Raw genomic sequence first — 12,235 nt, 5'->3', positions numbered from 1 at the left:
TGTGCTTCTCTTCTTCCCTGTAGCCTGCCCAGTCACAGGCTGTTCATTTCAGTAAACACATCTTAGGCCACAAACCCTGTCAATTTTTTTTGACTCCTGAACTCTCCTAAATGTCACATTCAGGTTTTGATTCTCACCAACACTGTATTCTTTCTCTGTAGGTGTGTGATGTGTGTGCATTTTCATGTGCATGTAGACTCATGTGTATGACCTGAAAGGTTAGAGATTTTGGTAGTCCAGCTAGGCAGCTGACCCAGAATGCTTTCTGTTTCTCTTTTCTGAAACCTGGGATTACAAGCCTGTAACCATGCCCAGCAGGCATTTGTGAGGATGCTGGGGATCAGAGCACAAGTCTCAACCTTGCATAGCAAGTGCTTATCCACTGAGCCATCTCTATGGCCCAGCCCCATCTTATCAACACTTGTGTTATCTGACTCCTCATTGGGGGCAAGGAGCATGCTGGTCCAGCCAGGCTCCTGGATCTCTCCCCAGCATCCTACCTCTCCCTGCTGGTTCTTTTGTCCATTCTCAGTCTTGAAGCCAGAGTCACACATCTAATAGTGAATTAGTTTAAATATCTTCCCTAATTATACCTTTCAGTCCTTCCTATCTTGCTCTAAGTGACAAACAGGTTCCTTCCAGTTTTTCACAGGTTTCTACATGACCTGCTCATTCCTGCCCTGCCCACTTTCTGTCGATAAATTCAGAAACCTAAAACTTCTCACTTCCTCTGCCATGGGTTTGCTGCTCTACCTTCCTATTCCTCGAACACACCAGGAACGTGCTCACCTCAAGATCTCTGCACTGGTTCACCACTGTCTTGAAATGATTTCCCACAGGTCAGAAGTTTGTTACCTGCCTTCTGCCGCCCTTCCAGCGTTACCCTCCTTTACTCTCCTGCTGACTCTTATTACCACCCAGCACCACAAGCTGATTTGATTTCTGTCATGTTGTCCTGCAAAGAGAAAGAGCTCCTGGCCAACAGCACTTGGCCTGCTGTGGTGATTGTTAAGGTCTGTATTCCCATGAGGTGCCTGAGAGTATCAGTATAAGAGATGTTGACAGTTTCTGACAGGTGTCTTTTTAAAAATATATATATATATATATATATATATTTTATTTATTTATTTATTTATTGTGTGCTTGTGTGAGTATGTCTGTGTTGTACATGTGCATGTGAGTTATATGTGTTTATGTGTGTATGTATATGCTCATGCCATGGTGCACATGTACACATCAAAAGACAACATTCAGAATTCAGTTCTCTCTTTCCACCATGTGGTGCCCTGGGATTGAAACAGGACATCAGGCTTGTTGCAGGTGCCTGCTGTGTCCATGTTTTGTGTGTTTGCTTTAAATTTTATCGTGTGAGAATTTCACATCATGTAACCCAGTCCCGCTCTCTTGCTCTCAGGGCTGGTTCATTCAAGCCCATGTCATCAGGGCCAGCTGTACCCTGTTGTCCAGGTGAGGTGCAGGGCCTGCTCTCCTAAGTGGTGCAGCAGGTGAGGAACAGGGCCAGTTATTATACTCTCCAGACCCTCGGCACAGCTTTCCAGCCTGACATTGGTGGCTGTAAGAGCAGAGCCTACTCTTCTGTGCTCACACTCTCAGACCATGTTAGCCTGCAACCTCCCACATCCAGTGCCAGCTCTATTGTGCTGTGCAGGCCAGGTGCAGTGTCCACTCTGCCAAGTGCTGCAGCAGGTGAGGGGCAAGACCAGCTCTCCTGCTCTCATGACCCCAAGGTCATCTCTCTTGCCAGTTATAGGGGTAAGGGGAGGGGAGAAAATCTCTCCTTCCCCCAAGCTGATGCAAGGCAGAAAAACCAGTGTCACCTCATGTGCCCAGGGCCAGCTCTCCTGTGCTCTCATCATGAGTGGCAGCTGTATCATGCTCCCCAAGTGAGATGCTGGCCCTTCTCTCAAGTGCTGGAGCAAGGCCATCTGTTCCACTCTCATAAACACAGCGCCTGGTTTGCTGCCTGCTTCAGGAGGTGAAGGAATAGTTGGAGGGGGAGGGGAGTATCTCCCCCCTCATCCATGCCACTCTTGGGAAGACAGTGGCAGTGCCGAATTTTCCATACTCCCTTGAGTACTCCAGCTGGCCGGGGCAGATTCAGCTCTCTGGCTCTGATGCCCTCTAGGTCTGTCCTCCCACGATGCCCAGGAGAAGGGTGGGGCCAGATCTGCACAGCTCTCAGAAATCAATATGTCCCTGGACAGCAGCCTGGACCAGAGATTTCTGTCTGTCATTTGGTGGTAATTGTTCCCTGGTACTGAAGGACCATGGATCCAGATGTGGCCTCAGAGACAGCACAAAACAGGACCCCACCATGGTCCCAGGTGGCATCCCTGGCTACTCACATAGACTGATCCTCACTACTGTCAAGTCTCCAGTTCTGCCTCTCTTCATTGTGCCCACATTCCCCTGTTTCTCTTTCTCTTCCATTTCTCCACCACTTACTTGCTCCTCTTAGTGGCCTGAGGGGCTTGAGTGTCTGGGGTGGTCTCAGGTTTGGTCTCAGAAGTGTGATGCCCTGCCTATGCTTCATGGCTTTGGACAGGGGTCATCTCAGGCATGGTCTGCTCCCCATGCTTCTGAATTAACTGCATAGTGCAACTTGTTGGTCATCTCAGGCTAACTGTGTGTCCAAGTCCCATGGTGGTTGTTTAGTGCTCACTCTTGCCCCTGCCTTGGCTAGCTCCCCACCTGGGGTAGCTCTCCTCTCTGGGAGTACACAGGACTGTTGGCTGTCTTGGGTTTGCTTTGTTTAGATTGTGTTAGGTTGCTAATCGTTCAGAAGTCCACAGGTCAGAACACTGAGCCTAAACGTAGGCTCTCACAACTCTGCTGCCTACTGATGCACATGTGACATGGCAGCCATACCTGCAATACCTCTAGGGGTAGGTGTTGTGGGAATCTTTTTCTAGGACAACATGATTAGTACAGAATGGCAATGTCCAGTGTGGGTGGCATTCCTTTTTTTCAAAATTTATTTTTCATTAGATATTTTATTTACATTTCAGATACCATCCCCTTTCCACATTTCCCCTCCCTAGAAAACACATATCCCATGCCCCCTTCTCCTTTTTGATTTTATATAATTTTTTAAATGTTAACCAAAGTCTTTATAAGTTTGGTAATGCTCAAAATCAATCAGAAGTGTAACCCAATATCCAACCTAGATGTATCAACTATCTTTGACTGGTGGAGACATGTGAACGCCGCCTCCATGTCTGTCCCCCCCCTCTTTCTCTCTCTCATCACCTAGCTCCTCCTCTCCTTTTCCTCCTCCCCTTACGCCTCCTCTTCCTCTCTGCACTCCTCCCATCTTAGCTCCTCCTACATATCACCCTTCCTGTTAAAACAAAACTTTTTTCTCAAAATACAGTTAGAGCATAATTATACCAATTTATGTCAGTAAGGTGCAAGATAGAATTAATACCCAGTCCATCATTTTGTTGACTAAGCAGAACCTCTGCCATCTCTCCTAACTAAAACACTTAGTTCTGAACCTGGCTTTTTTTTCTTGGCTTTAGAATGAATGTCAGCTAAAAACCATCCTCTCAAATCTTTTCTCTCAAAGTAAGTAGCCAGGATTGGCTATGAGACTATAAGTTTTCAACCCAGTCAGAAATCCAGAATGATTGAGTTAACTGAAATTATGAGAAGCACAAAGCATAGCTTCTAAAACTTAGTCAATTTATAGAGACCGCTGAACAACTGGACAGTCCTTATCCTACAGAAAGTTGGAGCATCCGATCTTCAGCCTTCTGGCCCAGGATCATCTGACAGACCGAGTCATGCAGAATTATTAAGGGCTGATAACTCTGTCTTGGCAGATATAATCAGTCGACTATTCTGCAAGTGTGTCCTTTTCTGGACAGTAATTTGTCTGTAGATGGAAAGAGGCAATTCTTGTCTAGTGGCTGTCTCACCACAATTGGAATAACTCCAAAGATGCTCAATTTCTTCTTAGAATCCAAGACAGGAAGCTGTCAGGAGCAGACAGGTCTCTAATCAAAATGAACATTAATACAGAAATGTTTGTAACATCAATTCTGTGGACTTCGGATGTTTTGAAAACCAACTATTCATGTAAGGTAATCTGGACTACTCCTCTCAGCTATTTCTAAATAAACTATAGCAAATACCCTAACAATAAACTCAAAGCCATGAATTTGCTATAGGCCCTTAACTCACAGTCTAACCATCTGAAGTCAGTTAAAAAAGTTAAAGAAGGACTGAGTCTAAGCCTTGTATTCCTAAATGTGTTATATAGGCACAATGCCTATGAGAGTAACAATATTCATCTCACTTTTATATCAATAAAAAACTCGTACCAATGAAAACCTTAAATTTGAAATCAAAGTAAATTTTGTACTGTAAGAAATAATGACTTCATCTTAATAACAGTTATACTTATTACTACCAGTAGGTTATGGCTATGCAATAAATCCTAGCTAATCCTCCCTGTTCCAACAAAACCATTATTTTTCCCTAGAAAGACAGCCCAATATTAACCACCTCAGTTTCCAAGCCCAGGGAATAGAGGCACTGACTCTTCATTAACTTCTTCAAGCTGATTATGGGCGTTGAGATATTAGAAGAGGGGCAGGAGGAAGAGTAAATTGATAAGCCTCTGACACTGTGTCTTCACTGCATCCAGCTGGAATTCCAGAACATCAGAGGTTCAAGCAGGTCTGCTCAGCTGGCTTGATGAGAAGATATACCAAGGCTATATATTCTGCAATATACAATTCTCAAAACAAATTTTAGTATCAAGATAATTTTTTGTTTGAATTCTGGAATCTCGTTTTCTGGTGGCCTGTCTCTTTCATGTCTAATCCATATAATTCTGGGAGTCTGTGTGAGGGTGTGCTCCCACCATCCTCCCATTTCTACCTCCCTGCTCTCGAATTCCACAACACTAGGGAATCCAAACTTTCAGGCACCAAGGCCCTCCACTTCCACTGATGCCTAACCCCTTACCCCATCCCCCCTCCTCTAATTACTATGAGTGTGTGTTCCCACCATCCTCTCATTCCTGCCTCCCTGCTCTTGCAATTCCCCAACACTAGGGAATCCAAACTTTCAGGTACCAAGACTCTCTACTTCCATTGATGCCTGGCAAGGCTACCCTCAACTACCTATCCAGGTGGAGCCATGAGTCCCTCCTTTTGTGTTCTCAGCCTGGAGATTTTAGAATGACTACTCCAGCTTGTTTCTTAGGACCATTTGCTTGAAAAATTGTTTTTCAGCCTTTTACTCAGAGTCTGTCTTTTTCACTGATGTGGCAAAATGTTAGGTCCTGTTTATGTATCCAGTCCATTAGCCTATGTCTTTTAATTGGGGAATTGAATCCATTGATGTTAAGAGATATTAAGGAACAGTGATTGTTGCTTCCTGTTATTTTTGTTATTAGAGTCGAAATTATCTTTGTGTGGCTATCTTCTTTTGGATTTGTTGGAAGAGGATTACTTTCTTGCTCTTTCTAGGGTATAATTTCCCTCCTTGTATTGGAGCTTTCCTGCTATTATTCTTTGTAATGCTGCATTTGTGGAAAGATATTGTGTAAATTTGGTTTTGTCGTGGAATATCTTGGTTTCTCCATCTATGGTAATTGAGAGTTTTGCTGGGTATAGTAGCCTGGGCTGGCATTTGTGTTCCCTTAGGGTATGTATGACATCTGTCTAGCATCTTCTAGCTTTTATAGTATCTGGTGCGAAGTCTGGTGTAATTTTGATAGGTCTGTCTTTAAATGTTACTTGGCCTTTTTCCCTTACTGCATTTAATATTCTTTCTTTGTTTTGTGCACTTGGTGTTTTGATTATTATATGACAGGAGGTATTTCTTTTCTGGTCTAGTCTATTTGGTGTTCTATAGGCCTCTTGTATGTTTATGGGCATCTCGTTCTTTAGATTAGGGAAATTTTCTTCTATGATTTTGTTGAAGATATTTATTGGCCCTTTACATTGGGAATCTTCACTCTCATCTATACCTATTATTCTTAGGTTTGGTCTCCTCATTGTGTCCTGGATTTCCTGGATATTTTGTGTTAAGAACTTTTTGCATTTTGCATTTTCTTTGACAATTGTGTCAATATTTTCTATAGTATCTTCTGCACCTGAGATTCTTTCTTCTATCTCTTGTATTCTGTTGCTGATGCTTGTGTCTATGACTCCTGATTTCTTTCTTAGGTTTTCTATCTCTGGGGTAGTCTTCCTTTGTCATTTATTTGTTGTTTCTACTTCAATTTTTATGTCCTGGATGGTTTTGTTCAATTCCTTCACCTGTTTGGTTTGTTTTCCTGTAATTCTTTAAGGGATTTTTGTTTTTCCTCATTAAGGGCTTCTACTTGTTTACCTGTGTTCTCCCATATTTCTTTAATTGAGTTATTTATGTCCTTCTTAAATTCCTCTATCATATTCATGAGATGGGATTTTAGATCTGAATCTTGTTTTTTAGGTTTGTTGGGGTATCCAAGGCTTAATGTGGTGGGAGAACTGGTTTCTGATGTTGTCAAGTAGCATTGATTTTTGTTGCTTATGTTCTTGTGCTAGCCTCTCTCTATCTGGTTATCTCTAGCGCTAACTGCCCTTGCAGTCTCTGACTTCTTGCCTGTCCCTCCTGTGATTCTGGTTGTGTCAGAACTCCTCACAGTCCAGCTATCTCTGTAAGTCTGTGATTCTGGGATCCTGGGATCCTGATATCCTTGGTGTGTCAGAATTCCTGGGAGTCAATCTTTCTCTGAGTATTCCAGTAGTGGTTGGGTAGCCAGAGCCCTGTGTCTGCTCCCAGCACAGGTGCAAGCTTGAAGGAACCTGTGCCTATGGCTGGGTGTGGGTTCATGTTTCCCTGGTTTCTGTGAGGGTCCCAGTTATGCCAGGTGTTAGGAAAGATGTGACCTCAACTGAGATCTTGAATATGTCAGAGCTCCAGTGATTCTGGGTGTGTCTGATTCCCTGGGAGTAAAGCTTCCTCTTTGATCCTGTGATCCTGTAACCTTGGGTATGTCAGAGCACCAGGGAGTTGAGCATTTTTGGGGTTTTGTATGAGTGAATACACAGACAGCACTCCAGGTCTGTTCTAGGCACAGGTTCAAACCATAAGGAACCAGTGTCTCTGGCTGGGCAGGGGTTCCTGTGTCCCTGGATCCTGAGAGTCTGAGTTACTCTGCATGTTGGAGCAGATGTTGGTGCCTCACCTGCGATCCTGGGCATGTTAGTGCACCTGGGAGTCACACTCCCTCTGGGTGTTGTGGGACTGGGTACAGAGCCAGTGCCTCAGGTCTGCTCCAGACACAGGTCCAAACAAGAAGGAACCCATACCTCTGGCTGGGCAGGGGCTCTTGTGTCCCTGTGATCCTGGCCATGTTAAAGCTTATGTTCTTTCCTGAGGAAACATGGCAGGGACCAAAGGCCACACACTGCACAGAGGTCATGGAGGTGTACTTCTCACTGGCTTTCCTTCCAGGGCTTGCTCAGCCTGCTTTCTTGCCCGGCCAAGGACCACCTGCTCTGGAATGCCACCCACGGGTTCCTTCCAGTCTGGGTCCAAGCACTGAGCAGATCTTGGGTGGCAGCTCTGCCCCCAATCTTTAAGAACCCAGAGGAAGCAGGGCTCCCAGGTGCTCCAACTCAGGCAGTATCTTAGGTAAGTAGACAGCTACTACTGCATAGTTCCTAATGTCTGTCTCTGTCTCTGTCTGTGTCTCATGCTTGTGGTTCAGGATGTGAGCTCTCAGCTACAGTCCCAGCACCATGCTTGCCTGACTCCTGCCATGCTCCTAGCCATGATGGTCATGGACTCCAATCATGAGCCCCAGACTACAGCCTTTTAATTTCATATGTCAGTTTGCCTCATTTCCCTGATGACTAGAGTCCTCTTCAGAAAGGCTTCCCCTAGCTGCTCTGTGAAGTGTTCCCCACTTTCCCTCAGTCATTTCTAGGTTCAGGTCTATGTTAATGGCTTTGTTGCGCTTGAAGCTGAGGATGAGAGGTCAGTCTTCCACATGTCCTGTTTGTGCAGCACCACTTGATAATGAGGTTTCTCTTGGTAATTGAATACTTTTCTGTTCAATGAGTGTTTACTGCTTGTCATTTTACTTCGGAATACACCCCTTATTTTATTATCTAAAACATTTATTTTACCGAAAACATTCTCATTCAGGCTGGGAAAAGGCCTGAATAGACTTACTAGCCCCACTGGGTGTCTTCTGAGATGCTCAACTCACATGATCATTTGGCTGGGGAAGCAAAGGGGCAACATCTGGATCCCCAAGAGGTGTCCTGGAAAAAGTGCTATCAGAAAGGAAACTCATATGGCCACTGGTTATAGACGGAGAAACTAAGGACCAAAGGAAGTTCCAGCAGATCAGGACTCTAAGGAGAGTGCTCACAGATGTCAGGATCACAAAGAGACCCTGCCTGGTTTCTCAAGGAGGTCCTTAACCAGGTGAGGATGGGTCTCCTTCAGAGCTTGGTAGAATTGGTCTTTGCAGGCTTGACTCCAGGATTGGCTGAGGCTGAAGAGCTTCCTCATCTTGTCTTGATTTGTGGTCTCAGCCCGCACTGCCTCATAAGAATCTTCACTCAGCACCAGACCATGCAGCCTGTCCAGTAGAGGGTCCACTGATGTCACTCAGGTCACCAGCTCCCCCCGATGCTGGTCCATGAAGTGTAGCAAGGAAGGCGCATCTAAGGGTAAAGATGAGAAAGGCACTGAGCAAAGAAATGTTCCTTCGGGGTCTCTGACTGGCTGTCCACTTCTTGCCCTTTTCCTGCAATTGCTCTTTTCTTCTGCACCCCTGGCACCTTTCTTCCTCTGGAAGGCTAGTAGAAAATTATCATTACATTCTTGAAACCAGTATCAGTGTGACACTCTGCATAACCAGGGGTAGAGGTTCTAGGTAGGGTATTCAGTTTGTGATTGAGTAGAGGTATTGTCACCATGGAAGCAGGAAGGGGCATGAGAGGCATTCTGCACTGGGTATGAGCCTCTCCTATATTCTGGTGAGGTTTGCAAACTGAGGCTCCTTCATTGAGGTTATATCATCAGAATAGTATTGGCTTCTCTAGCCTTTTAGAGTTTTTACTAACCTTTGGGGGCTGAAGCAGTCCTGGGTAGAGCAGGTCTGAGGTCTCCTACAAGAAAAGAAAGATGAAGCATCTAATTATGTCCATCCCAACACTCAGTGCATTCTGTGAATTTCTTACACATGCCTGGGATTTTGAGTATGAACTACAGAGATTCTGATATAATCTGTAAAGTCAACAGTTTATCAGTTATCCAGGGCATCTTAGGCCTAGCCCATCATCATAGTGAGAATAGACCTGAAAACGAGAACTAGACACTTCTCACACATGATCTTAGACTTAATTTTATCCTCAACTGAATTCCTTGTGAACAACAATGAAATCCTTTGCAAGATGGCTTAAATCTTTTGGTAAAAAAACATCTTTTTGTCCTTGTTTGATTTTGTATACTCACATATGACAAACTTGTGTGATGGATTTGATGGTAGAATTAAGGTGAAGCAAGACTGAGCACAAGGGAATAGTGAATGAATTTCATCCACATGTGAAGGAGATTAATAAACTGCAGCTCATGAATAAGCCTCAAGGGTTTGAGAGGTTCCTACATCTACTGTGCTCTAACAGTTTAGGGAAGTCAGTCCAAGGTTCCAGTTTGTGGTATTGAAAAGCTCTGGTTCCCATATTCATGGCTTTGAGTTTAATGTTAGAGTGTTTTCCATATTTTATTTAGAAATAGCTGAGAGGAGTGAACAGACAACAGTCCAGGTTACCTTATATGATAGTTGGTTTTCAAAACATCAGAAGTCCACAGAATTGACGTTACAAATATTTATATATTAATGTTCATTTTGATTAGAGACCTGTTTGCTCCTGACAGCTTCCTGTCATGGATTCTAAGAAGAAATTGAGCATCCTTGGAGATACTCCAGTTGTGCGGTGACAGCCACTAGGCAGAATTGCCTCTTTCCATCTACAGACAAATTACTGTCCAGAAAAGGACACACTTGCAGAATAGTTGACTGATTATATCTTCCTAGACAGAGTAATCAGCCTTTAATAATTCTGCATCACTAAGGTCTGTCAGATGATTCTGGGCCATAAGGCTGAAGATTTGATGCTCCAACGTTCGGTAGTATAGGGGCTTTTCAGGTGTTCAGCGGTCTCTAGAAATTGGCTAAGTTTTAGAAGCTATGTTTAGTGCTTCCCATAATTTCAGTTAACTCAGTCATTCTGGATTTCTGACAGGGTTGAAAATTTATAGTCTCATAGCCAATCCTGGCTATGTACTTTGAGAGAAAAGACTTGAGAGAATGGTTTTCAGCTGACATTCATTCTAAAGCCAAGAAAAAAATCAGGTTCAAAACTAAGTGTTTTAGTTAGGAGAGATAACAGAGGTTCTGGTTAGTCAACAAAATGATGGACTGGGTATTAGGACTATCTTGTACCTCACTGGTACAATTAGGAATAAGTATGCTCTAATTGTATTTTGAGAAAAGTTTTACTTTAAGAGAAAGGGTGATATGTAGGAGGAGCTAAGGGGGAAGGAGTACCGAGAGGAAGAGATGGAGTAAGGAGAGGAGAAGATGAAGGAGAGGAGAAGCTAGGTGATGAGAGAGAAAAAGAGAGAGAAAGAGAGGGGGCATGAAGGCAGATGTTCACGTGTCTCCACCAGTCAAAGATAGTTTATATATCTAGCTTGGGTATTGGGTTACACTTCTGATTAAGCATTAGCAAACTTATAAAGCATTTGATTTACATTTTAAAAAATTGTATAAAAGCAAAAAGGAAAAGGGGGCATGGGATAGGGGTTTTCTAGGGAGGGGAAATGGGGAAAGGGGATAGAATTTGAAATGTAAATAAAATGTAAATAAAAAAAGAAAAGCTCTGGTTCCATTTTTTTCTCTGTTTCCATTTGTATGCAAGGAAAATGTTATGGAGTACAATGCACTCTTGGTGGACCATCTTGGTGCAGCCTGATCTGTAGATAAATTGGAGCATCTATGAATGAAGAAAGTGACAGAGTGACCATGAATTTTAAAACCAAGATATAAGACTGGGGATACAAGTGGGCCACGATTATGAGCTTCCAATACTTGAATACTCTTCTGTCTTAGGGTTTGTATTCCTGCACAAACATCATGACCAAGGAACAAATTGGGGAGGAAAGGGTTTATTCAGCTAACACTTCCACCTTGCTCTTTATGATCCAATGAAAATCATGCAGGTCAAGAAGCAGGAGTTGATGCTGAGGCCATGGTGGGATCTTACTTAATGGCTTGCTTTCCCTGGCTTGCTCAGCTTGCTTTCTTATAGAACCCAAGAATACCAGCCCAGGGATGATACCACTCACAAGGGGCCCTCCCTGATTGATCACTAATTGTGAAAATGCCTTACAGCTGAAACTCATGGAAGCATTTTCTCAACTGAAGCTCCTTTCTCTGTGACAACTCCAGCTTGTGTCAAGTTGACGCAAAACCAGCCACTACACTCTCCCATATGGAAAGGAATAGATCATAATGAGTCCCAAAGGACAGGATTAAAAATTATGTGGAGGCTGGGTATTGGGGCACACATCTTTAATCCCAGCAATTTGGAGGTTGAGGCAAACAGATCTCTGTGTGTTCAGGGCCTGGCTTTGTTACATAGAGAAAAACTGTCTGGAACTACCCACCCATACCCAGAAGGAAACTACACATTTGTTATATGGAGCTTCTAAATGTCTTGAAACCAGAAAACTAGAAATGAGATTTTGTCTAAGGGATGGAATAATGGACAGTGGCAGATTGGTAAAATGTAGGTAGACTAGGAACCTATTATTAGGTAAGTATAAAAAACATAATACCATACAAGGCTTGAGATGGAGATTCTAGAAGTAGTGGGTTTCAAAACAAAAACCCAATTGAAAACATGGGATACCTCTTTAGGAGTTTGTGGTCAGGGAAGTCCTGGAGATCCCTAAGACAATATAGGCTCATGTCATTCTGACTAGTTCCCCAGAAGAACTAGTAGATAAGGCATTGTTTTTTTATTACAGCTCACCTCTTAGACAGGTGATATAGAGAATTCATGCTGGAGGTGAGTTGGAAGCTTTCTTCCTGTTGTTAAGCCCTCAGGTTGCTGAGGAAGGAAAGGCATCAACAACAGTCGGACCCAGCTGTGTTCTCTACGGTCATAAACCAACCTGCCAAGGTGGT

General features: G+C 43.5%; 1 non-coding gene across 1 annotated transcript; it reads right to left on the bottom strand.

The window, feature by feature from the left end:
* Window positions 1-2,779: 2,779 nt before the first annotated feature.
* Window positions 2,780-2,911, bottom strand: LOC117712189 (small nucleolar RNA SNORA17). The gene has a single exon (XR_004607256.1). It is a non-coding gene; the product is annotated as a small nucleolar RNA SNORA17 (small nucleolar RNA).
* Between the last annotated feature and the right edge of the window lie 9,324 nt (window positions 2,912-12,235).

This window comes from Arvicanthis niloticus, chromosome 6 (assembly GCF_011762505.2).
Source record: "Arvicanthis niloticus isolate mArvNil1 chromosome 6, mArvNil1.pat.X, whole genome shotgun sequence".
NCBI classification, from domain to species: Eukaryota; Metazoa; Chordata; class Mammalia; order Rodentia; family Muridae; genus Arvicanthis; species Arvicanthis niloticus.
The sequence above is the reverse complement of the archived record's forward strand: the minus strand, read 5'-3'. Positions and strand labels throughout refer to the sequence as shown.